Here is a 26,103-nt window from a genome sequence, read left to right on the forward strand (position 1 = left end):
CCCAAATGGGCGTTTGTTCTAGCCCTAGCTGCTCCTCTTCTGATCTAGCTCTCTGCTATGGCCTGGGATAGAAGCCGATCGCCCAAGTCCTTGGGCCCCTGCACCCGTGTGGGAGACCTGGAAGAAGCTCCTGTCTCCTGGCTTCAGATTGGCACAGCTCCGACCGTTGCGGCCATCTGGGGAGTGAACCAATGGAGGGAAGACCTCTCCTTCTGTCTCTACCACTCTCTGTAACTCTGTCTTTCAAATAAATAAATAAATCATTAAAAAAAATAGTGCAGTTATATGCACTTCCCCATTAGAATTTCACAGTTCTCTGAGAGGTACAAGAAGTATGACTGTCTTTTGTTGTGAGAAATAGAATGTGGCGATATTGGACTTGAGGTCAGCTATTCTGATTGTCTCTCCAGTGCTCTTTGTTATAGAACAAAATCTCTGTAGAAATAAAGGAAATTTTTTTCATAATTTTCATATATTCATTATGCTTCTATTTAAAAACAAGTATGATGTCAGTAACTTGACTGAATCTATATTAAATATAAAATCTTAATCATATGTGATTATAATTTATTGATTTATTAATATACTATTTCAGAAATAAAACGACAATAGTAAAGAACAATGATTTAGACAGTGTGTTAGTTTACTATTGCCACAAACAAGTTGCCACTAACATCAGGTTAAAACAGCATCTATTTATTATCTCACAGATTTGGTAGGTCAGAAATTTGACATGGCATGACTAGATAATCTGACCAGTGTCTCAAAATTGCCACAACTACAAAATCAGTTTCAACAGGGCTGCAATTCAATCTAGAACTTGAGGTCTTTTTTTTCCAAGTTCACTAGTTATTGTTAGAATTCCTTTTCTTCTCAGATGTTCCACAGAGTTTCGTATCAAGCTAGCAATGCCAGATGGAATTCTCCTCATACTTTAGATTTAATTTTTTTTTCTTTTACCTCTTTCTAAATTACTTTTTCTGCTTTAAATATAGTATTTTACTTCTTTATTTTAAAGAATTGCTGTCATAGACACAGATACAAAGTCAGGGAGGGAGAAAGAGAGAGAGAAATCTTCAATCGCTAGTTCATGCTCCCCAGTTGGCTGCAATGGCCAGATCTGGGCCAGACTGAAGCCAAGAGCCTGGAGCTCCATCTGGGTCTCCAAGGAGGGTAGCAGGGGCCCAAGCATTTGGAACATCTTCCACTGCTTTCCCAGACACATTAGCAGGGAGCTGGATCAGAAGCAGAGCAGCTGGGACTCATATGGGATGAACAGTGCTGATATGGGATGCTGGTGTCTCAAGCAGAACCTCAACCTGTTGGGCTACAATGCCATTTTTGATGTCTTTACTGTTTTTAACGTCTCATGAGTTTACCACAAATGACCATTAACTTCCAATAATTTTGACTTTTTATTTTTCAAATTCACAATGGTGAAAGTGATACATTTTCAGTAGAAATCAAACATCAAATTTTCAATATTGAAGTTTTCTACAGCTAACAGTTTTCGGTATGATGCTCCCTTGGCATGCTGGACATTAAAAGTTTGTCACAGCTTTCAGTCAATCATACAATCATGAGATACACAACTGATACTCTTCAGCATATTGTGTATTAAGTTATGGTGTCAGGTAGGTTGAGGTTGTGTTAAATGCATTTTCAGGGGAGATCCAAAATAGTTGAATAGAGTGTAAACACACTAACTTCAGCTACTCTAGAATATGAAAAGAACAAAGGAAGAACCACGTTTCCAGGGGTCTAACTGTTGGAATTTTATGATGAAAAAGTGAAAAAATAACAGATTCCATAGGACAAGAGTACAGAAGACAGAGACACAGATGCAACCAGCTGCTGACTGTGGGCTGCCGTTGTACCATGTAGAGGTAGCCAGAAATTTCATGCCTCAGCACTCCCAATTTTAGCTGAGGGGGAATTCCACAGTCACCCACTGGCTTTTATGTCAGGCTGTGGAGCTGACTGGGGTCTGAGCAACTTCCCAGGTTGGAACAGGGAAACTGCATTGCTTCTTTCTCATCGATTACCACAAAATACCATACTCAGCAACAAAAAGCCACACAGTGTGCTTCTGTTCCACTCATGCCTGCATCATATTCAGAGTGAGAGCAACACGTGTGGAAAAACAGATTCCTCTGTGGCCTGCAACCGTAGGAGTTTTGGGACTATGTGCATGCATTCTACGTATGCAAAGGGCATTCACCTTAGCTTCTAGGGACTAACAACAGAAGCAGCCCATAAATGTTTGCTCTCACCCTGTGAGATCTGGGTAATGACCCCACTATACCCAGCTATATCAGGACTGTAACAATTTGTTCTAAATTTCTCTGTGCCACTGGAATCTACATAATGGATATAGAGACGAACTCACCTGAATTCCACTTCTCTGGACTCATACCTTCCAGAATAAAATCTCCTCTATACCTTGTAGTTACTCTGTAGACCTGGAATAGGGCTTAGTTCATATTCCCCAGTCCTAGGACTTGGGCTGTTGGCATCATAAGCCACAGCACTAGTTGGATTCCCCTATCATGACCTGAATGAAGTCCATCCATACCACATAGTCTTAGAGCCACAGTAATTGGTACCACAAGACCTAACAGCATTCAGGCTTACCAGTAGAAAAAGGGGACAGTCACCCCTTTTCAAGAACAAGGCCCTGACTATCACATTCACCAAGAAGACTGACACCAAACACTCTGTGGACCAGGCAAACACACCCCAGGAAACCCTTATTCATCTCAAAGCCACACTTCTATCATTATGAACTGCAGCAGACTAGTCCACTTTGTCACTTACAGACATAGCTGACATTAAAACCAAATAAGTCACTCAGAGACTACACTCCTGAGCTTAACTAGAGCCAAAGCCAAATCAATGAGCCAACTGATTTCCTACATTCCAGCTAAACCATGAAATCTTTTAAAATAAAGCCTCCTCCTTAAAGAAGGAGGGATGAGTACAAATGGGCAAATGCCAACCTAGGAACATAAGAGACACAAAGTAGCATGACACCTCCGGAAGAAAACAATAATCCTCCAGAATTAGATCCTGTACTGAAGGTAATCTTCGAAATGACAAATAAAGAATTAAAATAATGATTTAAAGAAAATCCAATGAGATGCAAGAGAATATAGACAGATTAAAGAAATTAGGATGTCAGTGAGTGACATGAATGAAAATATTAATAAAGAGATATGTCTCATTAAGAAGAATCAAGGCCGGCGCCGCGGTTCACTAGGCTAATCCTCTGCCTTGCGGCGCCGGCACACCAGGTTCTAGTCCCGGTCGGGGCACCGGATTCTGTCCCGGTTTCCCCTCTTCCAGGCCAGCTCTCTGCTGTGGCCAGGGAGTGCAGTGGAGGATGGCCCAGGTCCTTGGGTCCTGCACCCCATGGGAGACCAGGATAAGTACCTGGCTCCTGCCATCGGATCAGTGCGGAGCGCCGGCCGCAGCGTGCGGGCCGCGGTGGCCATTGGAGGGTGAACCAGCAGCAAAGGAAGACCTTTCTCTCTTTCTCTCTCTCTCACTATCCACTCTGCCTGTCAAAAAATAAATAAATAAATAAATAAAAAATAAAAAAAGAAGAATCAAACAGAAATTTTGGCAATGAAATCTTCAATCAGTAGAATAAAAATATGATTGCAAGCTTTAAGAGTATAATAGACTTGGGGCCGGCGCAGTGGCACAGTAAGTTAATCCTCTGCCTGTGGCACCAGCATCCAATGTGGATGCCGGTTCTAGTCCCGGCTGCTCCTCTTCCAATCCAGCTCTCTGCTGTGGCCTGGGAAAGCAGTAAAAGATGGCTTTACTTCTAAATTCTATAAAACATTTAAAGAGGTCTTAACTCCAACATACTTCAAACTATTCCAAAATATCGAACAAGATGAAACTCAGCAAAACTCTTCTTATGAGGCTAGTATTACTTTGATATCAAAACCAAAGACATGACGTGGAAAAAATAATACAAAGCTTTATCCTTAATGAACATAAATGAATATAGATTCTCAAAAGGATACTAGCAAATTGAATTCAATAGCATATCAAAAATATCATATAACACAATCAAGTGGGAATAATCCCAGATGTGCAACAGTGGTTCAACATTCACAAAACAATAAACATCATTAATCATATCTATAGAATGAATATAACTATATAGTCATCTCAATAAATTTAGAAGAATCATTTAATAAGACTCAACACAACTTCATGATAAAAACCCTCCACAAATTAAGTATTCAAGGAAGGAATATTCCTAAAAATTATAAAGGCTATGTATGACAAACCAACAACCAATATCATACTGAATAGGGAAAAGCTGAAAGCATGTTCCCTTAGATCTGGAACAAGACACAGACATCCACTTCTGCCACTCCTATTCGATACAGTACTGGAAGTTTTAGTTAGAGCAATTAGGAAGGATAAAGAAATAAAGGACATCAAAATTAGAAAATAGGAAGCCAAATTATCTATGTTTGCAGATGACATGACGTTGTGTGTGGAAAAAACTAAACACTCCACAAAAAAGCTGTTAGAACTGATAAACAAACTCAGTAAAGTTGCAGGTTACAAAATAAACATAGAAAAAGAGGTAACTTTTTTGTATTCTAACAATAAACTCACAGGTAGAGAAATGAAGAAAGAAATTCCATTCATAATAATCACCAAAAAAATCAAATAAATCTAACCAAATCAGTGAAAGGTCTGTTTAATGAATATGATCAAACCTTGAAAAGAAATTATCAAGGACGCAAACAATGGAAAGATGTTTTTTGCTCATGGATTGGAAGAATGAATGTCATTAAAATGTCTATATTAACTAAAGCAATTTACATATTCAATGTAATCCCTATAAAATACCAATGACATCACTTACAGAACTAGAAAAAGCAAACCAAAAATCCTTGTGAAATCACTAAAGACCCAGAATAGCCAAAGCAATCCTGATTAAAAAAAAAAATCAAGGTGAACGCATCACTAAACCTGAGTTCAGAGCATATTTCAAAGCTATTCCAATTAAACAGCATGATACTGGCACACACACACACACACACAAACACATAGACAAATGGAACAGAATATAGGGCCCAGAAATTAATCCACACGCATATAGGCATCTGATTTGTTAAAAAAAAAAAAAAAAAAAAAAAGCTCAGGCCGGCGCCACGGCTCACTAGGCTAATCCTCCACCTTACGGCGCTGGCACACCGGGTTCTAGTCCCGGTCGGGGCACCGGATTCTGTCCCGGTTGCTCCCAGGGAGTGCAGTGGAGGATGGCCCAAGTGCTTGGGCCCTGCACCCCATGGGAGACCAGGAGAAGCACCTGGCTCCTGCCATCGGATCAGTGTGGTGTGCCAGCCGTGGCAGCCATTGGAGGGTGAACCAATGGCAAAGGAAAGACCTTTCTCTCTCTCTCTCTCACTATCCACTCTGCCTGTCAAAAAAAAAAAAAAAAAAAAAAAAAAAAAAAAAAAAAAAAAAAAAAACCTCAAGCAATACAGTGAAATAAGGATAATCTCTTCAACAAATGGTGCTGGCAAGACTGGATTTATAAATATAGAAGAATGAAATTAGATCCGTATCTCTCACAATATACAATATCAACTCAAGATGGATCAAAAGTTTAAATTTATGACCTGATGCTTGGAAGTTATTGGAAGAAAACATAGGGAAACACTTCAAGACATTGGTATATGGGATGACTTCTTGGATAAGACCCCCAAAGCACAGGCAACGACAGCAAAACTAAATAAACTGGGTTATATCAAACTGAGAAGATCAATGGAGTGAAGAGACATCCAGGAGAATATGAAAAACAAAATTTGCAAGTCACCTACCTAAAAAGATTAATATCCCAAATATATTAGCAACTTAAAAAACTCAATCTAGTTGAGAATTGGGCAAGACAGACTGTTTTCAGAAGAAATACAAATTATCAACAAATATCTGAGAAAATACTCACCATCACTAACCATGAGTTTTCACATCACCCCTGTCAGAGTGACTAAAATCCAAAACAGAGAGAGTAACAAATGCTGCTGATAATGTAGAGAAAGGGGAACAGTTTTACACTGCTGGTGGGAGTGTAAATTAATGTAGCCACTGTGGAAAACACGGTGGAGATGTCTTAAAAACTAGAAATAGACTTCCCAAATGATCCAGCAATCCCACTATTGTGTTTATAGCCAAAAGACTTGAACACAATGTATCAAAGAGATATCTGCACTACCATATTCATAGCAGCACTGTTCACAATAGCCAAAACTTGGGATCAACCAAGGTGTCCATCATCAGATGAATGGATAAAGAAATTGTGATATACATACATATATATACACATATTCATACATATACACACTGTAATATTATTCAGCTATAAGAAAGAATAGAATTCTATCATTTGCAGCAAAATGAATGTAGTCAGAAGATATCATGTTGAATGAAACCAGATTCAGAAAGACAAATGCTGCATGTTCTTCCTTAAATGTAGTTGTTAAAATTTAAAAAACAAACAAAAGAAAAAGAACGAAATGTCTGTGTGTGTCAGTATGGCCTGCAATATAGTTTTTGTGAAACTTTGATACCTTTGTCAAAGAGTGGTTAAGATTATTATACTACTACAGCTTTAATGATCATGATTAACTTTACTGTTTAAGAGTGAAATGTTCATTTTTCCATTCAATTATTGTTTTTAGCCACTGTCTTTATTCCCATTAAATTAGTGTCTTTTGCCTTTTTACTTTTTAATATTTTTATTCAGTAGAGTTAATGAGAGAAGAGGAGGGAGGGAGAGAATATCATTTATGCTCTTAGAATTATAACAACAAACCATATAAAATATGTTAAAAACTAAAAATTAAAAATACATGAACAAAAATTAAAATAAAAATAAAATGCTTTTCAATTTAAAATATTTTCAAAATTTGATGGCCTATTGAGACATCACTCTATCATAAATCAAAGAGCAACTGTACATATGTAATCTAGGATAATTTTTCTATTTTAAACCACAGTTCCTCATTAAGAACTTTAATTTCATCAGCAAAATTCTTTTCATTCATGTAATGTGACATCTTCATTGGCTTGACACCATGGACAAAGGTCACGGGGACAAAATTCTCTCTATCATAGGTAGAGAATTGAGTTATAAAATGTTTTGATACAGTAGAGGCATATCAAATAAATTATGTCTGAGAATATCTCTACTAACTCACAATTAATCTTTCCATGAAGAAAACTGCATTAAAATTCATTTTAAAAGTTTCTATTTAGTGGACAATAACAGACAGTCAAGAAATGTACATTTCATATTTGTTGTAGACTAGAACTACTGGAATCAAGATATGATTACATTTTAGTACCTTTTGGTCTCTGGTACATAGCATAATATCTGACAAAAATATGCTCTGTATGTATTTCAAACATAATCATAGGATAAAAATATTCATCATTTTTGATCCAAAACAACTAACAACTAAAATAGTTTCCAATATAACAAAACAAAAAGCAGCTTTTCTATTGTTTATGACCAAGGTCTATAAGAGGTAAATGAGAAGAAATTGAACCTGGAACATTAAGCAAGAGTCAGGTCATAAAATGTTTCTAAAACTGGCTGAAAAAATGATGTTGGTATAAACAGTATGAAGGCTTTTTTAAATGATCTTTTGATCTTTAATATAAATTAAAGCAATGCATTGCCTCTAGTAAACCATATTAGGAGCGACTATGAGGGATTTGAGGGATAATATGTGTGTCTTATTAAATGCGTTATAGGTACTAATAAATAAATGATGCTTTGAATAGGTAGTTTCTATTTTTCTATGAAATCATATAAATTATCACCTGTTCTATCTATATGTAACTAAATGTCATGATCTTATTACAGATTCAAAATCATAATAAAGTGTACATATTCTCTTTGATTCATGATTAGATACAAAGAAGATTCTGATTGCAAAATTGGTGAAATTATCATAATCAAACATATTTCACAAGTGAATGCACCTGCTTAACTCCATGGTTCAAAACTCTCCAATGCCATCTAAGTTAATGACAATCTCCTAGACAACTTGGAAAGTTTTGCATTTTCTACTCCCTGGCTACTTCTGCATTTTCTTATAGCAGCTATCTATCTTACTGTTGGATACATTAAAATTGAAATGCTTTTTTAAATTGAAAAAAAGTTTTTTAAACATTTACTTCCTTAAAGGTCTTTTACTCATAACTGTGTCAGTTGCAAAATACCACTTTTTTATTTAAAAAAAAAGGCTCAACTCAGTATAGATTTGTTATTAAAAAGACTTCAGAAAGTTTTATCCTTTCTCCCCTCCTCTACAATGTAAAACATTGAAAATAGCATTAAAATATTTATAGCTTAAAAGTTTCTGAGCTGGCATTGTGGCATAGCAGGTAAAGCCACCAGTCTGCAAAGCCAGCATCCCATCTGGTCAACTGTTTGAACCCTGACAGCTCCACTTGCAATCCAGTTCCCTTCTAATGCCTGAGAAAAGCAGCAAAAGATGGACCAAGTCTTTGGGCCCCTATCACCAACATGGGAGACCAGATGAAGCTCCTGCCTGTGACCATCAGACAGTTTGATATATTCATTTTATTTATTTGAAAGTAAGAGACATTTTTTTTATTTGTTGTTCACACCCAATGTCCAAAATAGCCAGGATTGTGTCAGGCTGAAGTCAGGAGCCAGAAACTCAATCCACATCTCCCATGTGGGTCACAGGGGCCCAAGTATTTGAGCCATCATTTGTTGCATACAAGGATACACATTAAGAAAAGGCTAGAATCAGGAGTGGAACCATAAGTTAGCCCAGGTTCTCTACCAATGGGATGTGGGCATCCCAAACAACTGTCTAACCACTAGAACAAATGCCTTCTTCCTTCTATTTAGGGTTCCTTCCTTCCATTGAATGGAGTAGTTTGGTATTGTACTTTCTGAGTTAATCCTTTAATTTTTTCCCTCAATCTTTATATTTTTGTGTTGTTCTACTTTCCAGAAAAATTCTAGAATTATTTCCCAAGTATAATACTGAATTTTATAATTATGCCATAACAGTTTTAACTCCTAAAATATCTTTGCTTTTGTAGTATTCTACTCTTTGTTTCTTCATGCAATACACTTGCATTGTTTTGAGAATTTAAATATAAGTTGTGAACATTTTTCCTTTCTTTCTCACTGTCTGCCTCAATAATATGAGTTTTTCCTTCACATATATTTTGAATTAAAGCTAATGTAAATTTTAATTTTCTATATTTAACTAGAATCTGAAAATGTATTCTTGTAGTTGTAAATAGAAGCAAAATTGACTATTTTTACTAAGACTAAAACCCAAATACAAAGAGGTGTTCATATCCTGTCTTTTAATTTTAATTATAGACTTATATTAAATTTCAAGAGTGACTTTAAATGTGGAGTATTGTAATGTGATTTTCTAAATTTCATATCTAAGCCTTTAGTTTTATTTCAGTGAAACATATTCATTAAGTGATCAGTTTTGTTAAACTGATCAGCAAAGAAACTGAGAAAGAAACATTAAATCAAATCTTATGAGGATCATCCGGATGAATTTTTGGCTCTGTTGAGACATAATAATCAATGGCCTCAAAACTTTACTCTTGTTTTGGCCACATAATGGTTGTAGTATCCTTCTCTGTCAGTTGGCTTTAGGCTTGGATATGTGTTGGTACTGGTTAATAGAACACAGATAGAAGTATTAGTGTTCTTAGACCTTAAGAAATTTCACATTTCTTTTTTGTATCCCTTCTTCATCTTATGCCATGTCATTAGAAAGAGATTCCACTGGATTCACTGGTGAACAGAAAGAATCAAAAGGATGTATCCAGGCAGGCACCACTGCTCACTAAGCTAATCCTCTTCCTGTGGCGCTGGCACACCGGGTTCTAGTCATGGTTGGGGCGCTGGATTCTGTCCTGGTTGCTCCTCTTCCAGTCCAGCTCTCTGCTGTGGCCTGGGAAGGCAGTGGAGGATGGCCCAAGTGCTTGGGCCCTACACCTGCATAGAAGACCATGAGGAAGCACCTGGCTCCTGGATTTGGATCGGCGCAGCGATGGCTGCAGCGGCCATTTGGGGGTGAACCAATGGAAGGAAGACCTTTCTCTCTGTTTCTCTCTCTCTCATTGTCTAAGTCTGCCTGTCAAAATAAAAAGTAAAAAAATAAAAAGATGTATCTGGGGAGGAATGACTGGGGTGTGGAGGAGGGCATGGACGGAGACGGAGAGAGATACACAAAGAAACAGACAGAGAAAGAGGCAGGGAGAGTGTGCACAATTTATTATAAGGAACTGGCCCCAAGATTATGGAGGCTGAATAGTCCCCCAATCTACATACAACAAGCTGGAGACCCAAGAGAGTTGATGCTGTAGTTCTGAAAACCGGCAGTCCCGAGACCCATAAAAAGCCAGTATTTCAGTTTGAATCCAAAGGCAAGAAATGACCAATATTCCAGCCTTAGACTGTGAGTCATAAGCAATACGCCCGTACTTCAGATATAGTTTGCTTTTATTTTTAAATATAGATCTTTTATCAAGATGTTTTTATTTATTTGAAAGGCAAAATGATGAGAAAGACAAAGAAACAGGACAGGGAAAAGAGACAGAGAGAGAGATATAAAGGATCTTCCAAATACTGGTTCACTCTCCAAATGGTACCAATAGCAGGGGAGGGACCAGGAGCCATGAACTACCCTTGAACTCCCCGCAAAGGCTCAAGTGCTGAGGTCATCTACTGTCATCCTAAGTGCATTAGCAGGACGCTGCATTGGGAACAAAGTAGCTTGCGACTCCAACGAGCACTTCAATATGGGATGTTGTATTGTAAGCAGTGGCTTAACCCTGTGATCCACAGTGCCCAGCCCTGTTCACCTCTTTTGTCTTAATCAGATCTTCAGCTTATTAGATGAGCTCCACTCAAGTTAGGGAGGACAATTTGCTATAATGAGTCTACCTAATCAAGTGTCAATCTTATCCTTAAAATTTCTCTTAGATACAACCAGAATGTTGTTGCAGCGATTTCCTGGCCTCTTGGTGACTCAGTCAAACTGGCATCTAGCTACCACTATCAGGGAATGGGTCCCTGTATAAATTAAGTAGAGTTGTACTAGTAGAATGTAACTAGACATACTCCAATAATTCAACAAACCACAAAAATAAATTATTTTGTTTACTCATTGAACTTGGAGTGTATAGTTACATAGAAATCATTAACCTACATATCCAGGGGCCAGTGCTGTGGCTTAGTGAGTAATTCTGTCACTAGCTGTGCTGGCATCTCATATGGACACTGGTCTGAGACCCAGCTGATCCACTTTAGATCCAGCTCCCTGCTAATGTGCTTGGGAAAGCAATGAAGATTGCCCAAGTGTTTGGGCACCTGCACCCATGTAGGAGACCTAGAAGAAGCTTCTGGCTCCTGGCTTCAGATCAGCCCAGCTCCAACCATTGGAGCCATTGTGGAGTGAACCAGAGGATGGAAGATCTTTCTCTCTCTCTGTCTCTGTGTCTCTCTCTCTCCCTCCCTCCCTCTCTCTTTTTCTCTGCCTCTGCCTCTGCTTAGGCACCTGCACCCACATGGGAGACCAGGAGAAGCACCTGGCTCCTGGCTTCAGAGGGGCACAGAGAAGGCCGTGGTGGCCATCTGGGGAGTGAACCAACGGAAGAAAGACCTTTCTCTCTCTCTCACTGTCTAACTCCATCTGTTAAATAAAAAAAATGAAAAACAAAATAAATAACCAAAGCACTTTTATTTTTCATTTTGCATATAGCATGTCTGTGTAAGTACTTACTTTCTATACTTGGTTTTCTAATATAGTTTCTCTCATAATTTATGTTAAGCTAACCAATTTTCTGTTCCTATACTTGTCATCACTTAATGTCTTTTTGATAAGTGTGTTATGACAACCACTTTCTAGTCTTAGGGAATTTGATGTGTCACAAGTGCACTTCTAAAAATAGAATTTGCAACCTCCATAATTTCTGCTGTACTCACTACAAAGTCTACGGAAGTGTATACTATGTATTTTCAACACAGCTTGTTTATTTCCCTGCAGAACCCCTGTTAATATACAAATGAGACTAAAGATTTTTTGTGAAATGAAATAAATTTCCTCTTGTCTAAATTTCACCTAACCTCCAGTGTAAAGTACTTAAATTATCCTAGAAATAAAGAAAAATCTAGTGACAATTAAGTCAAATGTTGAATCCAGATGAGACACCGGACTTGAATGCTGTCCCTACCACTTACTAGATACCTGTTGTTGGACAAATGTCTTAAGTCTCCAGTCATTTGTTTTCCTCACATTAATTTCATGTTTGCTGATTCCTTATTATTATTACAAGGGATATGTTTGCAGATAGTTTAAATGCAGTAAAATTTTCAATATGGCACTTCAAAAAATTTTTATTTATAGAATGCTCAATTAATATGTGAAGAAATTACTAAGGACACATTTTACTCCTACAGAATATTTTATTACTAAAAGCTTCATGTAGTGTCTACTTTGTAATGATTACTAGAATAAAAATAAGGAGAAATGATTAGCAGACTTGTGAGATCATAATATCTATGTAGGGAAATACGTTAAATAAATCATTTTGTCATTTATAGTCATTAGAACTTAGTCCAATTGGGAAACTGCTATTGTTACTAGCAGTACAAGGCTATTATGTTTGTATTCCACAAAAAAAAAAAAAAAAGAAAGAAAATATCTACTGAAATTGGTTTTAGTACCATATTACATTAACTATTAAGAGTAGAAAAGTTTTATATACAATAAATAGTATATTATAGGAGCTGGCACTGTGGCGTAGCAGGTAAAGCTTCTGTCTACAGTGCTGGCATCCCATGTGGTGGCGGTTCTAGTCCTGGCTGCTCCAGTTCTAATCCAGCTCTCTGCTATGGCCTGGGAAAGCAGAAGAAGATGGTCCAAGTCCTTGTGCCCCTGCACCCACCTGGGAGATCCAGAAGAAGCTACTGTCTCCTGCCTTCAGATCTGCACAGCTCTGGCCCTGTGGCCATCTGGGGAGTGAACCAGCAGTTGGAAGACCTCTCTCTCTTTCTCCCTCTCTCTGTGCCTCTGCCTCTTTGTAACTCTACCTTTCAAATAAATAAAAATATTTTTAAAAAGTACATTCTGCATTGCAAAAATAACATTTATGGAGAATTCATCATGTTCTAGTACTTTGCTACACATTTTTGACACTGATTAATTGAAAATTCATCAGTCTATGAGAAAACTACTGTTGCTTTTCTTAATTTTATCAGATGGAAAACCTTTGTTGAAAAATTTATGTTGCTTACTTTAATCAAAAAGCTGGAAGCAGGCACAAAGCCAGTGCCATAATAGCTATAGACCATTTACACCCATAACAAGTCTGAACATTGGTCGTAACATAATAACATACACTGTTGAAGTTTACATCTGTAATTCTGACTTCTCAAAAAAGTCTTGATTTTATAGTTCTCTCGACTATTAGTTCTTCTCTTATAATAACAAATGCATGTATTGGACCACTAAGTGAAGATTCTCTTGTAGATCTCTAAGTTTGCTGCTAATTGAACACAGGATTTTTCAAGTACCATTGTGTGCATTGTATGTTAAATACTTGCCACCATCTTTCAATTCATCCCTAAAACAATCCCTCTTAGTTTGGGAAAATGAGCTTGTCAACAAGCTATTCCTAAATTCCTGTTGCCTCTTACTTGAGTATCACCTCCACTTTTACCTGAGGAATCAGAAATGCTTCATAACTCACAGACTTTTTTTTCCACCTAGGATATCCAAAATGAAATGATCCTCCCGCAGGAGAATCTCTCTTTAAGTGGTGCTTGAATCTGAGCAGTGTTAGCATACATCCAAATGCTCAAGATAGAACGCTGATGTCACTATTTGTACTTATTCTCTTATCTTCCACATCCATCAGCAATTTCTGTGATGCTATCTTTTGAAAATTCCTAGACTCCTTAAAGCAAGCTACCAGAATCACATATCTGTATCATTGTAATGCAATTCTATGAAATCATTCCTCTGCAACCACTCTTACCATTTCTACCAAGGCAGTTTGTTTACAGAGCAACTCTAATTAGGTCAAGATCCTTATTTTAAAATATTTCAACTTCTTTAAAAAATAGTTTTGATAAGACCTGTTATTGTCTATTGCCACTACTATCTTCTTTACTCTTCCATGTTGATCTTTTTTCAATTCCTTTAAATGAAACTTAGCCTTCACTGCTGGGCCTTGTTCATGGTCTTTCATTGTTTCAACTTGCTCTTCATCTAAATTTTTATTTTATATTCTTCATATCACAGCATAATTTCCTCACATAAAATATTGCTGATTCCAAATATTTATATTTTCCCTAGTCTCACAGCACTGTGCACCTCATCGTCACAGATTTTCCCTATTTTAATTGCAATTTTTATGTTTGTAGTTGCTATAAAAGACCTGTAAGTTCCACATGAACTTAGATAATGTCATTTACTGAGCCTTGAAAATAGAGAGCCCTTCACAAATTTTGTTATATTCTTTAAATTATTTATTTACTTTCATTTGATTTGAAAGGCAGAGAAATAGATATCACATCCACTGATTTACTCCCTAAAGGTCTGCAAGAGCCAGGGCTGGGCCATGCTGAGCCAGTCATCAAAAACTCAATAAAGGTCTCCTAAATGGGTAATAGAACCACACCGTCGCTGAGCCCTTATCTGCGGCCTCTCAAAATGCACAATAAGAAGTTGGATCAGAAGTAGATTAGCCAGGACAAATCAGTCATTCAGCCCTGAGTTTTTTCAAATGTTTTATGGTTTGCTTTTTGTTTGAAGTCCTATACAAGTAATGTTCATACATTGCAACTGGCTGCTCCTTCCTACATCTCTTAATATACAGGACTCTCTTTCCCTCTCTCCCCTTTCTTGCTCTCCTACTTTAAATGTATTTTTATAAATTTTTATTTGAAAAATGCACCAAACATAAGATTTGTACATATTTATGGGATACTATGAGGTGTTTTGTTCCCTATATACATAATATAATGTCCCATTAGGTTATATATATTTATCATTTCAACACTTAACATTTCTCCATAGTGGAAATATTCAAATACACTGTCTTACAATTTTTAGTAGATAAATATATATTAAATTTTATATCTTCACACTACTATGAAGCAGAGCACAAGAACTTCTTATTCCTAGATAGGAAGAACTTAGCAACTGTCAATAAATATTTTTGAATGGTAGGTTGATTGATATTTATGTGGGAGAAATGCTTTACTATACACAAAAACAAAATTTCTTCTTTCCATATCAATCCCCTGGAACCTTTTGTATATATTTTAAGATTTATTTTATTTATTTGATAGGCAGAGCGAGAGAAGAGAGAGAGAGAGAGAGAGAGAGAGAGGTTTTCCATCTGCTGCTTCAGTTCCCAAATGCTTGCAGTGGTTGTGTTGGGTCAGGAAGAAGCCAGGAGCCAAGAGTTTCTTCCAGGTCTCCAACGTGTGTGTTGGGCTATCTTCTACTACATATTAGTAGGGATCTGGTTAGAAAGTGGAGCAGCCAGGAATTGAGCTAGCAGCCATATCGGATACCAGTGTTGTGGGTAGCAGCTTAACATACTACACCACAATGCCAGCTGCAAGCATTTTATTTTTTAAACAATTTTGATTTTTGGTTCTAGCTTTTTCTTTCCTATTTTCTCTAAAGAGATCGTTCTATTTTTTTTTACTTTTTTGAGATAGCATATTTTAATTTACATTATAGTCAATTACTTATTCACTCCACTAAATAAATAATTCAACAAATATAAAGTAAAGTTAGAGTATCATAGACCAGCAGGAAATAAGCATGCACTACATAAGATAAAATACACAGGAAAAATATTCAACTTCATTCATACAATGTAACTTTTAAAATAGTCACAAATCTTTAAAAGTATAGCAGTATATAATCCTTATCAATTTGTTAGACAAATATTTAAAATAAAGTTTGACAAAACACTTAGCAGCAAAACTGATACACTCCAACATTTCTTTCTCCTTTTTTTTTTTTTCAATTTTAGCTTCCGCATATAAAGGAGAACATATGCTATTTATCTATCCAGGTTTGGCTGATTTCACTTAACATGGTGTCCTCCAGATCCAACCATTTTCTTGCCATTTTCTGGCTGAATAATATTCCATTATTTATATATCATATTTTGTATCACTCATCACATGAGGAACACATTGGTTGAGTCCATATTTTGGTTATTGTGAAAAGTGCTGCTATAAACATGGTGCAAAGGGTATGTCTTTTAGGCAGTTCATGTCTTTTGGATATAACCAGTAGTGTGATTATTGCAACATATGGTAAGTCTATTTCTATATTTTTAAAATAATTCTTCATACTGTTTTCCATAGCAGCTTTCCTAATTTGTATTCCCACCAACAATATGTAAGAGTCCCCATTTCTCCACATACTCTCCAGAATTTGTTGCTCTCTGCCTTTGGATAATAACCATTCTGACAGGGGTGAGGTGTATCTCATTCTAGTTTTGATTTGCATTTCCCTGATTGCTAGTGCTGGTGCATTGTCTCATATTTTTGTTGGCCATTTATATTTCTTCTCTTGAGAACTCTCTATGGAGGTCGTTTGCCCATTTCTTAACTGAATCAGTTGTTTTTCAAACAAGTTAATATACTAACAATCCTGCATTCCACACAAAAGAAAAAATATCACCTTTTGTCCATAATAACAAGTAATTATCTCTCTACTTCCTTCATTGAAATCTTTATCAGCAAGTAGTGCATGAACACACACACACACACACACACGGAGTATTCAAAAGAAACATGGAAAAATGTATTATGAAAATATATACAAGGTTTCACTTTTTTAGCACCACAATAAACTTGCATTTTAATTCTACCATTCCACTACCGTGATGTCCCTTTGCATACCATAAAATATCTGTATCTGTAGGCTAGAGCATAGGGGCATGTGTTAGAGATCAATAATATGCTGTTGACTTCATGAATTCATGCACGAAAGACAATTTAATGGTAAGCAAAATCAAAGATATAGGAATATAATGCATTTAATTTACTTGGAAGAACTTACATTGTCTCGGGACTTATAAAAAAATGCAGGTAAAGGAAAAGGCTGGCAGGGTTGTCCATCAATAGCTTTTCCCTAAAGGTTTTCACCTGTACATTTATTTCAAATTACAAATGGAAACTATTCAATGTTGTTTCAGCCAGGGACAGCATGATCTGGCTTTATTCACTAGAATGGATTTTTGAAAAGGTTTGAAGCAAACAACTGAATTATAAGCCTTCATTATACCCAATTGTTGAGGATAAGTAAAATCAGTGCTGAAAAATCTTTTCTAAAACTTACTGGATACATAGAAGATAGAGATGATAGAGAATGAAGTGATGGGGACAGAGAGGACAGATTACATCTTAGTTAGCAACTATTTACTGACCATAAACTCTTACAGGTCTTAGGTGAGTTACATGTTATTTCTAAGGAAAAAAAGTGATATTATTTGATTGTTCAATCATAAAAAGTGATCCAACTTGCTAAAAAAGTTCAATCTAATATTCAACAGATCCAAAATCATTCAGATTAATGTCCTCTAATTAAAAATAAATTAGTAAGTAATATACATAATGGTATTTGAAATATTTTAAAAGCATGATACAAAATTAATGAAGACCAATCTATTCATCTGAAGTTTATCCACTCTTAATCAGACATGAACACAACAACCTCCTTCCCAAGGAATGTCAATTTACCTTCACATATTCAGAAACATTTGTAATGACTTCAGTCTATTCTTTGAAGAATTAAATTCTGAACACTCAGTGCATTCTTTATTTAGTGCATTATTCTATTGTTCCCCTAAGCCAGCTGCTTAGTTACCTACTTAGATTTTGAATTTTCAGCAGTTTTTAATAATGCTGACTTTTCAGAGTTTTTACTGTCATTTCAATTATAATTTTCACCAATATTTCTTTTCAACAATACAATGTGCTTAGCGATACTAAGAAGTGTAATTGCTCCTGGGCTGAAAATGCATGGTCTAACAAATATGTAGTCAGTTTTCTTCAACTTTCTCCAAAGTAGCTTTTGAGTTAGAACTAACAAACATATTATTAGTTTTTCTAAATAATTTATAAATAACAAAATTGTGTGTATTGATATCTTTCGATTATAAGTACTTTGTCTTATTTTTCTACTTGTAGACATGAATTCTATTGATTTCTTGATTTTTTTCCTCTTCCCTTTAAAGAACAAAGGTTTCTGAACTGATAGACTTATGCAATAGAAGAAAACTTTTTGCTAAAATATAGATAGCTGACTGAAATAATAAAAAATAGTGAAAATATGAACTTGAAAGCAATTAAAATTTCCTGCTGCAAACAAAAATCTCTGAAACTTACTATATTGATACACTTATCCTTCATTCATGCAATAGCTCAAGAAATGTTTATTGAGTACCTACTGGAAGCCTGATACTGACTTAGACATTAGTGACAAACAAAGTAACAACATTCCTAAGTCCAACTCATCTATAGAGACAGTTAACAAGAAAGTACATGCTTGGATTATGAGAAGATAAGTGTCCTTGGGAGAAAGAAAGTTGGATAAGGGAGATGTGCTAGTCAGTGTCTAGGAGAGCACCCATTTCCATTCCAAATTGGAGAGACAAGGAAACAGAAAGGATTAATAAGTTAAAGCAAAACCAAAACCAACAAGGTAAACATTAAGTTCTATTGTGTTGGGTGCTGAGCTACCAATGTCTTGGAAAACCCCACCCTACAGCTTTGCTGGTTGCAGCCCATTCTTCATTTTTCACAGTTGGAGTCTTTGCAGTTCCACTAGGCATTACCCTGGTTGGAATTCCTTGCAAGGTTTCTATCTGGCCCCCACTTTGTCCAAAAGATCATTTGAAGTCTTGGTGGAGTTCTCCATGCCTCCATGACTCCATTGATCTTCGCCCATGTGCCTGCTGATGCTTGTACTCTTTCCAAGATTGTCTGCCTACTGCTTGTAGTGTTTTTCAGCAGATGGGTCACATTTCCGGCCCTCTACTATTTTGGAGGTTCCTCTGCAGCTGTAATCTGAGAGCTTCACTGCATATTACTCCATGCAAGGGTTCCAGCCCCACTGTAATACTCTGCCTAGCCACCAAAGGTTTCCTTTGAAATCTTGGTGGAAGCTGACATGACCTCATAATTCTTGAACGCCTGGGGAAAATCAGCACTATTTGGATGATGCCCAGATTTGCCACCAGCAGGAGCCTCAACTAGAATTCCTTGCTGAAAGGACTCTATCTTGGAAGACCTACATTCCTTAGTTAGCCAAACTATAAATTTTCAAAATGTTTATGTTCTACCTACTGTTGCTTCCAGTTTTCTTTGTAAAACTTTCTGAGAGCAGTCATTAACACTCATGCTGCTGCCTGAACACTTTTCTATCTTGAAATTTCTTCTAATTAACAGCCCAATCCACCATCAGCCTCCCACAAAGTCTCAGGATAGGGGCACAATGCAGCCAGATTTTTGTCCACAGTATGGCAAGGGTGATCTGTCATTCAATTTCTGATAAGATACTCATTTCCAACCAAAACATCCTCACCAGCATGGCATTCATTATCCACAGTTCTATTTGCATTCTGGTCTTCTGAACCCTCATCAGAATTTCTCATAGCACTGAGCTTACAGCTTTCTAGACTTTCTCTGAATGTTATGAGCAATTCTGAAGAGATTTCTACTTTTTATTACCTTAAATAACATATCAGATAGGAGATTCTTGGGAAATAAATTGTTTAATTCAGCTCATACATTAGATGTTACAGTTCAGAATCAGACGTCACAATAATTCTGTATCATATGGAGGTTGAATACAACATGTTAGGGGAATGACCTTTTTTGTGAGCCTGGAAAGCAAAGAAAAAGCTTGGAAGCACTAGAACTAAAATAGTCAATGCTTTCATGAGGACCACCCTCTGAGGACACAGCCCCTCTAAAGACCTCCCAGGAGACCAACCTCTCAAATGCCATAATTACATTAAGTATCCACTGTTAATCCATCAACCATTAATATTAAGACATCCGAGTTTAAACATTGTCATGAATTTTAGGCAGACAAAGCCTACTCAGCCCATAACAGCAGCTGAAAATGGTATGGTCAGACATAAGAGAAAACAAAATTGAAATGTAAAATGTAAGCAATGTTCACTCCAGAACTATTTGGTAGAGAGAGAATTAGCATCCCTCTTTCAGCTGTTTAGATCACTGACAAATATCACACAATGTTAGAAACTGTTACAAACATCTATTTTAAGTTATACTATTTTTTATAAACCAACTTATCTCAGGGCCAGTGTTGTAGCATAGTGGTAAAGATGTCCTCTGCAGTGCTGGCATCCCTTATGGGTGCTGGTTTGAGTCCTGGCTGCTCCACTTCTGATCCAGCTCTCTGCTATGGCCTTGGAAAGCAGTAGAAGATGGCTCAAGTCCTTTGGCCCCTGCACCCGCGTGGGAGACCTGGATGAAATCTCTTGGCTGCTGGCTTTGGATTGGCGCAGCTCCCACCTTTGCAGCCATTTGGGGAGTGAACCAGTGGATGGAAGACATCTCTTTGTCTCTGTCTCTCTGTCTCTGGCTCTCTCTCTCTCTCTCTCTGTCTCTGTCTCTCTGCCCCTGCCTCTATGGAACTCTGCCTTTCCAACAAATAAATAAATTAAAAAAAATGATTCCACCAGGGCAAACTCATCTACAACTCATCACATATTTTATGCATATCACTATTTTTGTGTCTTTCTTCCAATTAGATAATGCAAAAGACTAGCTTGGGGAATAGGCTTGTGCAAAAGTCACATGAGTCACTTTCAGGCTGAATATTTGAGAACTAAAATAATTTTCCCATCTTTCCAATAGAAAAAATTTTGTTAAGCCAAAGATAATTTTAGAAGCTCACGTTTTTACAATGTTAACTAACCTATTTGCCTAATAAACAAACTCACCTTATTATAGCTTTATATTCATTAAACAAACAATTTAGTTTTTGACTACCTAGCTCTAACTATTAAGAATGTGTCATCATGCTCCACATGAAAATTTATGTACATTTACAGGTACATATCCTATTGTAAATTAGTAAATCAGTAGAAGAATTTTAATTGTAGTCTTTCAAAAGGATAAGTACACTTCTTACATGAAAAAAAAAAAAGTTTTAGATCTAAAATACAATCATTGACTGTTCTTCAATAATTCTTCTATGAACCGTACTCCTTTTTGATAAAGATTTATTTTATTTATATGAAATACAGAGTTACAGAAGGAAAGAGAGGAGAGAGAGAGAGAGAAAGAGAGAGAGAGAGAGGTTTTCCATGTGCTGGTTCACTCCTGAAATGGCCAAAGCAACCAGGGCTGGCCAATGCTAAAGCCAGGAGCCAGCAGTTTCTTCCAGGTCTCCCCTGTGGATGCAGAGGCCCAATCAACTTGGGCCACCTTCTGCTGCCTTACCGGGTGCAATAGCAGAGAGGCGAAGTGGTCGGGACTCATATTGGCATCCATATAGGATGTCAGCACTCTGAATAGTGGCTTAACCTGATGCATCACAGTGCTATCTCTGGTACTCTCTTCTGATGCACACAAATGTAGCCCAGCAAAATGTATTCATCTATTTTCATTCTCCAATTGCTTTGTATGTTTTATATTTAAGTACTGTTTACAATATACACTTATAAAACATTTATTAAAATCATGGAAGAGTATACAGAGATCAAAATAAACTATGTATTTTCATTTTATCCAAGTATCACAAATATCATTCAATATGTTTTTTAGTTTAGGTTTTTGCCTTATAAATGCTCTAAAAGCCCCAAGGTCAGAAGTGAATTAAATGTACAACAATACAATTTATCTTTAGGTTTAACCTATTGTCTGGGTACAATTTAAGTATATCTTTTACTTGTTCTGTTTTTGGCTCAAATACAATTTTCAGCAACTCATTCCTCAGGATTCTCTTTTTTAAGCAAACGGTCTTTTTAGCCTTCTTTATATATCCTATTTTCCAGACCATTTAGTATTATCATCCCTCAGTGCAGTGCTCTCTGGATCCTTTACAGATTTTTTTATGTTCTTTAAAGTTTAAGACATAAAAGCCTCAGAATAATATAAACTTAGCACAAATAAAAAATCCATGTGTACAGATATTTTTGTGAGTCAGTTGTTCTCTGTATAATTCAGAGTAAAAATCAAGTCTGAAAGATACCATGATTTGACAAATAAGATATTTTGCTATTAAAAAGTTGCTTTGATAATATGGTGCTGCCATGACACTATGAAAATGCATTTGGATATATTTCTTGTTTCCCACTGATGTCAAAGTGAACCCAAAATACATTGAAATCTTGTCAGTGATTTAGGCCAGTGATTGCTTTTCATGTATGTGATAGAGATGCCAAGCAAATGTTAGACATATAAATTCAAGCATTTTTTATTCTATATGTCCTTAATAGTATTTAAACATAACCTTAAACTTTTTTTTATTCTATGATTGTTAGTTTATTTATATCTTTTGAAAAAAAGAGCTATACTTGGTTGAGTTCTTTGTTTTGGTTTATATTTTTATGTTTCAAATTACTTATTTTGATTTTTTGCATAAGTTGTAGCATAAATATTGTGTTTGAATTTTAACACATCTTAAAACTAGTTTCTTTTTTGTTTGTTTACTTATCAGATAATAAGTAGACTTCAGGTTCAAGTGCTGCACAATTGATTCTTAGTCTTAGATTAATTGACCTCTCAGACCTAAAATTAGATTACAGGCCAACATACTCATTTGGTTGTGAATTACTTAGGAGACAATAATCCTATTAGTGCCCCCCTTGGAGTCTATGATTTCATTCCTAAATACCAACATCATGGTTTCCAAAGTTTTCTTATAGAACATTAGTTCTTCAATGTTTCTTATCAGCAGTAGTTTCCAGTACCAGTTAGGTTTGGGAATCAGGGCATGTAGCATACCATTTAAGAGGTATAAAATGTCCATTGAAGCTGTCAAAACTCTAAGGACTACTTAAATAAATAAATGTATTTAATTTTTAGCAATCAGTTTCTCACGATCTCCAAATTACCAACAATTCAAGTTCCCAGATAAACTGGAACCTTGTCACAAAGTTAACATGTTCTTATATCAGAAACTGAAGAATTCAAAAGAGGATCTGGTACTGTCTGCAGGATCCATAGGCTAAACTGCTCTTTCTCGCTTTAAAAAAAAAAAAAAAGTTGAACTAGTAGATATCAAAAAGCCTGTGAAAGCAACCACACCTGCATACAGTTCCCAACTATCCAAGTGTAAAAATAAAACATGTTATGCTCCTCTTCTGCCTTCCAAATCTGATGCCAAACATCTTTTGTGTAACCTGCTAATTTACATCTATTCTGGGAAGAGATTTCTAGAAAATGTGTTTCACCCTTATTTAAATTGACATAATCAAATTCTACTCTCCTAGCTAGGCAAGGAACAGTAAAGGGGGCATCCTAGAAATTAGGGCTAATATGGGTGAAATCCCAGAAGCATTAAAGAGCTTGGTGTGTTTCATAAATTGACAACAGAAGAGGATAAACAACAGTAAAGGAACAGGAGAAGAGCATGAAATATTTAGGAGATAAGCAAGGTTGAAACAGTGCAATGTCACGAGTTATGTAGGACCAAAAAGTAATGTTTCTGTCAAAATCATCTATTTTTGATAAGGCAGGATCAAGTATCTTAGCTGTGTGTACTAGCTGCAAAGTGAGGTCACAGCATCGATAGCATTACTTGAAACTCAGAATGCTTACCATAATCCTCTGGAGAGCTATGAATGATCTCATTTGAACCAGAATAGAATAGACATTGGTTCACAACAGAGTACTCCTGTTAATTTGAGTGTTTTCCTTCAAAATTCACCTTTCTTTTTCTTGGGTCCTAGAGGATGACAAGGTAAGATATTAAGAGAGATCAAGTTAATTGGAGGTAAAATATTGAATATTCTTGTATGACAACACACTAGAATATAAGCCAGCCCCTGCTTATATTCTTAATAGAAATATCTTGAAGATAAATTCAACTTCAGATGGCTTACAGTGAGAACCCCTTTGCAGGACTGCTTTGCTTTATATCCCTCCTCCTTATCCCAGGTTTTGAATAATGTAACTCTTCCCCCTTCTTCCACTTACACAACCTACTTCCTTCTAATGGAAGATATGTAGATCATGAGGGATTCCTCAAGGGTGAGTGCCATTTAAACAAGGGCTTGAGAGTATGAGCAGTTTGCTCTCCTTCTTTCTCAAATGTGTCACGTGATACCTTCTGCCCTGTCATGATGCTACAAGAAGGCCCAATGTGGCCCCTAGAACTTGGACCTGCTGGTCTCCAGAACAGTGAGCCAAACAATTGTTTATAAGTTACCAAGTCTGTAGTATTCTATTAGAGCAATACAATATTGACTAAGACACCGTATGAAGCACTTATAACAGCATCAGGCATTATATAAATTACCCTTCAGTGTGGATGCGGGTGTGTACACATGCATTCATATGCATGTTTTACAGATATATATGTGTTTTTAGTACGTGTGTGTTCTGTGTATGTATGTATATATTTGTAATATGCCATTATATCTTCTAACATAAAATGATGATTTTTTTTTAATTACCAGATAACTTCATAGCTTAGGACTTCTAAGGATCTGAAGAGCTGAGGTATCTTAGACTCCTCAAGAGAAGAGAGATGAAACTGCTGCAATTAAGCTTATCCGCTGCATCAATGAGAGAGGCTGCAGTCTTGTATGGACTGAAAAGAAAGTGAGATTTTCACAATTGCCATGTAGCAGGGTAACATTTCAATTATTATACTGTTTAGAAAAGGTTATAGCCTTAAAAATGTAATTTTTATTCAGCATTATTGCAGGGTCTACAATTTATTCCATCATTTCAGTACAGAGAATCAGAATCATAGATGATGAATGTCTTTTACAAGAAAAACATTTTCAGCTCTAGAGAGTAATTTATGAGACTATATTCATGTTATGAGCAGAATACAGAGTGCACGAGATGCTCACAGTGCCCTGTTCTTTACCAATGGTCCCTTTCTACTTGTCTCGATATCTATTACTCTAAGAAGTGGTGTTGATTGGTTCTGATTTTTCTCCTTCATGTTAGAAGAACAATAGCTGTGCTCCTCTTCACAAGGTCATGTTGGCCTTTCCCATCCTCTCCTGCTTTTTTTCTGCTGCTATAAATTACACACATAGCATTTATTTTTTTTTATTTTTTTATATTTTTTTTGACAGGCAGAGTGGACAGTGAGAGAGAGACAGAGAGAAAGGTCTTCCTTTGCCGCTGGTTCACCCTCCAATGGCCGCCACGGCCAGCGCACTGTGGCCAGCACACCGCTCTGATCTGATGGCAGGAGCCAGGTACTTATCCTGGTCTCCCATGTGGGTGCAGGGCCCAAGGACTTGGGCCATCCTCCACTGCACTCCCTGGCCACAGCAGAGAGCTGGCCTGGAAGACGGGCAACTGGGACAGAATCCGGCGCCCGGACCGGGACTAGAACCCGGTGCGCCGGCGCCGCAAGGCGGAGGATTAGCCTAGTGAGTCGCGGTGCTGGCCCACACATAGCATTTAATACAGCTAGGGACAACTATCAAGATGATATTTCATGTAGGAATTATCTAGATTGTTGCTACTTTTTTAGAAGATGCTGTATAGTCTGTAAGAGAATTGTTACCTCTGGTGTCCCCAATTGTACTAATGGGACCATATATCAACAGAATCACAGTGGTTGAGCAAAAGCAGGCATGAGAATTAATCTAATAAAGTCTCCTCATTTGATGTAAGAGCATAGAGAGGCCCATAAAGGTAATACTGACCGAGCTAACTGTAATCCCCTTTCTAAAAAAAAAAAAATCCAATTCCATGATAAAAAAAATAAAATCATCACCATCATAATCAGAAATAGTTATTTAAATAAAGAGGCAAAGTAATTATGCCAAAAAATTTAAAATTAT

At 36.6% G+C, this 26,103-nt stretch overlaps 1 long non-coding RNA gene across 1 annotated transcript in view; it reads right to left on the reverse strand.

The window, feature by feature from the left end:
- LOC138849343 (uncharacterized) overlaps positions 1 to 24,884 on the reverse strand; it is a 38,329-nt gene extending 13,445 nt beyond the window's left edge. Inside the window, exons 1-2 of the long non-coding RNA XR_011388068.1 lie at positions 24,748 to 24,884; positions 23,891 to 24,017 (exon numbers count right to left, since the gene is read on the reverse strand). This is a non-coding gene — a long non-coding RNA (uncharacterized lncRNA). The remainder of the gene's footprint in view (positions 1 to 23,890; positions 24,018 to 24,747) is intronic.
- Between the last annotated feature and the right edge of the window lie 1,219 nt (positions 24,885 to 26,103).

Source organism: Oryctolagus cuniculus, chromosome 4, assembly GCF_964237555.1.
Source record: "Oryctolagus cuniculus chromosome 4, mOryCun1.1, whole genome shotgun sequence".
Lineage (NCBI taxonomy): Eukaryota > Metazoa > Chordata > Mammalia > Lagomorpha > Leporidae > Oryctolagus > Oryctolagus cuniculus.